This window comes from Arachis ipaensis, chromosome B5, assembly GCF_059453495.1.
Source record: "Arachis ipaensis isolate K30076 ecotype BB chromosome B5, ASM5945349v1, whole genome shotgun sequence".
In the NCBI taxonomy this organism is placed as follows: Eukaryota; Viridiplantae; Streptophyta; class Magnoliopsida; order Fabales; family Fabaceae; genus Arachis; species Arachis ipaensis.
The window spans coordinates 91,521,129-91,526,318 of NC_142440.1; the positions used below are offsets into that span (position 1 = coordinate 91,521,129).

The following is a 5,190-nucleotide window of genomic DNA, read 5'->3' on the forward strand; positions in this document are numbered from 1 at the left end:
TTTCCATAGGGTTCTCCCATGTAATTCACCTCTTTCATTGCTGGGTTCTTAGGATCATAAGCTTCTTCAGATGAAGCTTCTTTGGTACTGCCTGTTGCTGCTTGCATTCCAGACAGACTCTGAGAAATCATATTGACTTGTTCTTTCAGAGGTGTACATGAATTGGTTATTTGCAACCATTTCAATGAGTTCCTGAGCTTCTGCAGGCGTCTTCTTCAGATGAAGAGATCCTCCAGCAGAGCTGTCCAATGACATCTTGGACAGTTCAGATAGACCATCATAGAAAATACCTATGATGCTCCATTCTGAAAGCATGTTAGAAGGACACCTTCTGATCAATTGCTTGTATCTTTCTCAGGCTTCATAGAGGGATTCACCTTCCTTCTGTCTGAAGGTTTGGACTTCCACTCTAAGCTTGCTCAATTCTTGAGGTGGAAAGAAATTTGCCAAGAAGGCATTGACTAGCTTTTCCCAAGAGTTCAGGCTTTCTTTAGGTTGTGAATCCAACCATGTTCTAGCTCTGTCTCTTACAGCAAAGGGAAAAAGCATAAGCTTGTAGACCTCGGGATCAACCCCATTGGTCTTGACAGTGTCACAAACTTGCAAGAATTCAGCTAAGAACTGATGAGGATCTTCCAATGGAAGTCCATGAAACTTGCAATTCTGTTGCATCAGAGAAACTAATTGAGGCTTAAGCTCAAAGTTCTTTGCTCTAATGGCAGGGATTGAGATGCTTCTCCCATAGAAGTCAGGAGTAGGTGTAGTAAATTCACCAAGCACCTTCCTTGCATTGTTGGCATTGTTGTTGTTTTCGGCTGCCATGGCTTCTTCTTGTTTGAAAAGTTCTGTTAGGTCCTCTATAGAGAGTTATACTTTAGCTTCTCTTAGCTTTCTCTTCAAGGTCCTTTCAGGTTCAGGATCAGCTTCAACAAGAATGCCCTTGTCCTTGTTCCTGCTCATATGAAAAGAGAGAAGAAGAAAATATGGAATCCTCTTTGTCACAGTATAGAGATTCCTTGAGGTGTCAGAGGAAAAGAAGAATAGAAGGAGGAGGTAGAGAAGAGAGAATTCGAACTTATCAAGGGAGATAGAATTTGAATTGCACATTGAGGAGGAGTGTTAGTCCTTAAATAGAAGGGTGTGAGAAGAGGGGAAGAATTTTCGAAATTAAAGTAAAAGATTTTGAAATAATTAAAAGAATTTTGAAAATTTGGTAAATAATTTTCGAAAACTAAGATTGGGAAAGAAATTAAGTGATTTTTGGAAAAGATTTTGAAATTAGAAATTAAAAAGATATGATTGAAAATTAATTTTGAAAAAGATGTGATTGAAAAGATATGATTGAGAAGATATGATTGAAAATCAAATTAAAAAGAGAAAGTTTTAAAATTAAACTTGATTACTTGACTAACAAGAAATTAGAAGATATGATTCTAGAATTAAAACCTTTGATCCTTTCTTAATAGGCAAGTAACAACTTGAAAATTTTGAATTAAATCACTAATTGTAGCAAGGATTTTCGAAAATAGTAATAAATAAAAAAATTAAAAATAAATTGATTTTGAAAGGATATGATTGAAAAGATATGATTTGAAAAAAAAATTGATTTTGAAAAATCATGAAAACTTGAAAAAGATTTGAATTAAAAACAAAATCTTCCCTCTAGTGTCCTCCTGGCGTTAAACACCCAGAATGGCATCCGTTCTGGCATTTAATGCCCAAAAAGATACCTTTTTGGATGTTTAACGCCCAGCCAGGTACCCTGGCTGGCATTTAAACGCCAATTTTCCTTCTTCACTGGGCGTTCAGCTTTTTCTGTGTAATCCCTCTGCTGAATGTTCTGAATCTTCAATTCTCTGTGTTATTGACTTGAAAAAATTTTTTGAATTTTTTTTGAATGATGAGAAACAATCAAAATGCAACTATGATCAAATAAACAATGCATGCAAGACACCAAACTTAGAAGTCTGTATACTAAGGACTATAACAATTTAAAAATTCATGTGAGAAATAACAAAAGACACAAAACAAGAGAATTTAAAGATCAGAGCACTGAAATCATCAAGAATAAACTTGAAGATCAATGAAGAACATAATGCATATATTCAAAAAAATGCAATAAGAATAAAGACATGCAATTTACACCAAACTTAAAATTAGACACTAGACTCAAACAAGAAACATAAAATATTTTTTTTTTTATATTTTATAAATTTTTTTGTTATTTTTTGAAAATTATATGGAAAAGAAAATAAAGGGATTCCAAATTTTTAATGAGAATTCCAAGAATCATTGCAATGTTAGTCTAAAACCCCGGTCCAGGAATTAGACATGGCTTACTAGCCAGCCAAGCTTTCAGTGGAAGCTCCGGTCTAAAACACTAGACATGGCCAATGGCCAACCAAGCTTTAGCAGATCATTGCTCACAACAGCAAAATTGATAGAAATCAACAAGCTCTTGTGATGATAAGTTGAAACCTCGGTCCAATAAGATTAGACATGGCTTCACAGCCAGCCAGACTTCAACAGATCATCATGAAACTCTAGAATTCATTCTTAAAAACTCTGAAGAACAAAATAGAAAATTTTTGTATTTTTAAAAATTTTTTCAAAAATAAAAAGTAAAATTACCTAATCTAAGCAACAAGATGAACCGTCAGTTGTCCAAACTCGAACAATCCCCGGCAACGGTGCCAAAAACTTGGTGCACAAAATTGTGATCATCAACAATGGCGCCAAAGACTTGGAGCTCTCAAACGTGAATCACACTTTGTCACAATTCCGCACAACTAACCAGCAAGTGCACTGGGTCGTCCAAGTAATACCTTACGTGAGTAAGGGTCTATCCCACGGAGACTGTCGACTTGAAGCAAGCTATGGTCATCTTGTAAATCTCAGTCAGGCAGATTCAAATATTTATAGAGAATTGATAATTAAAAGATGGATAAATATAAAATAGAATAAAGATAGAGATACTTATGTAATTCATTGGTAGGAATTTCAGATAAGCGTATGAAGATGCTTTGTTCCTCTTGAACCTTTGCTTTCGTATTGCCTTCATCCAATCATTCATACTCCCTTCCATGGCAAGCTTTATGTTGGGCATCACCGTTATCAATGGCTACTTCCCGTCCTCTCAGTGAAAATGTTCCAAATGCGCTGTCACCGCACGGCTAATCATCTGTCGGTTCTCGATCAAGTTGGAATAGGATCCATTGATCCTTTTGCGTCTGTTACACGCCCAACAATCGTGAGTTTGAATCTCGTTACAATCATCCCTTCCCATATCCTACTTGGAATAACACAGACAAGGTTTAGACTTTCCAGATCTCAAGAATGACCGCCAATAATTCTAGCCTATACCACGAAGGTTCCAATCTTAGATTAGAAACCCAAGAGATACGCATTCAAGCCATTGCTAGTAGAACAGAGGTGGTTGTCAGGCACATGTTTATAGGTGAGAATAATGATGAGTGTCACGGATTATCACATTCATCAAGTTGAAGAACGAATGAATATCATAGAGAAGTAGGCATGAATTGAATAGAAGAACAATAGTAATTGTATTAATTCATGAAGAACAGCAGAGCTCCACACCTTAATCTATGGTGTGTAGAAACTCCACCATTAAAAATACATAAGAACAAGGTTCAGGCATGGCCGAATGGCTAGCCCCCCCCCCCCCCCAAAGAGGGTTCAATCATCAAAACATGATTAAAAGATGAAAATACAATAGCAAAAGGTCCTATTTATAGAAAACTAGTAGCCTAGGGTTACAGAAATAGGTAATTAATGCAGAAATCTTCTTCCGGGCCTACTTGGTGTGTGCTTGGGCTGAGCATTAAAGCTTCCATGTGTAGAGACTTTTCTTGGAGTTAAATGCCAGCTTTTGTGCTAGTTTGGGCGTTTAACTCCTGCTCTTATGCCAGTTCTGGCGTTTTGACGCCAAAATTTCTATGCTGATTTTGAACGCTGGTTTGGGCCATCAAATCTTAGGCAAAGTATGGACTATTATATATTGCCGGAAAGCCCAGGATGTCTACTTTCCAACGCAATTGAGAGCGCACCAATTGAGCCTCTGTAGATCCAGAAAATCCACTTCGAGTGCAGAGAGGTCAGAATCCAACAGCATCTGCAGTCCTTTTTCAGCCTCTGAATCAGATTTTTGCTCAGGTCCCTCAATTTCAGCCAGAAAATACCTGAAATCATAGAAAAACACACAAACTCATAGTAAAGTCCAGAAATGTGATTTTTATTTAAAAACTAATAAAAATATAATAAAAACTAACTAAAATATACTAAAAATATACTAAAAATAATGCCAAAAAGCGTATAAATTATCCGCTCATCATTGAGCAGTTTGCAGAGCATGCTATTTTGATTTTGTTGCTCTTCTTTGAGTTGATCCATAGCTTCTTTCAGCTTGGTGACAGAAGCTTCTAAGCGGGCCCAGAATTCAAATTGAGGAATTTCTGGGAGGAGCTCATGCGCCCTCCTTTTGATGGGGTTGTCTTGAACTTGAGTTCCATCCATCACCTTTTTGGTGATTGGACGTTCAACTGGGATATATTCATCCACACCCATCTTTACCCCCGCATCTTTACATAACAGACTAATCAAGCTTGGGTAAGCCAATTTGGCATCAGTGGATTTCTTGTTTGCAGATATGTAAATTTTACCAGGGATCAGCTGATGAATCTCTACGTCTTTCTCCAGCATTATACAATGAATCATCACTGCTCTCTTGATAGTGACTTTAGAGTGGTTGCTGGTTGGGAGTATAGAACGCCCAATGAAATCCAGCCAACCTCTAGCAATTGGTTTGAGATCTCCTCTCTTTAGCTAGTTTGGAACACCTTTTGTATTAGTAATTCACTTGGTTCCAGGGAGGCATATGTCCTCTAGAACTTGATTTAGCCTTTTATCTTTGGCCATTCTCCTATTAAAGGACTCTGGATCATCTTGTAGGTGAGGAAGCTTGAGAACTTCTCTGACTTTGTTAAAGTGGAGGTAAATAATCTTCCCTCTGACCATAGTCCGAAAGGAGTAAAAAGCAGTTCCCTCTAATCTTTTCTTATCCGTCATCCACAGATTTGCATAGAATTCCTGGATCATGTTTCTTCCAATATGTATCTTGGGATTAGCCAGGACTTCCCAGCCCCTGTTTCGAATCTGCTCTTGGATCTCTAG

General features: G+C 37.3%; 1 non-coding gene across 1 annotated transcript; it reads left to right on the forward strand.

Moving 5' to 3' along the window:
• The first annotated feature begins 309 nt into the window (after positions 1–309).
• On the forward strand, positions 310–417 carry LOC148564952 (small nucleolar RNA R71). Its single transcript, XR_015885249.1, has one exon. It is a non-coding gene; the product is annotated as a small nucleolar RNA R71 (small nucleolar RNA).
• Positions 418–5,190: the final 4,773 nt, after the last annotated feature.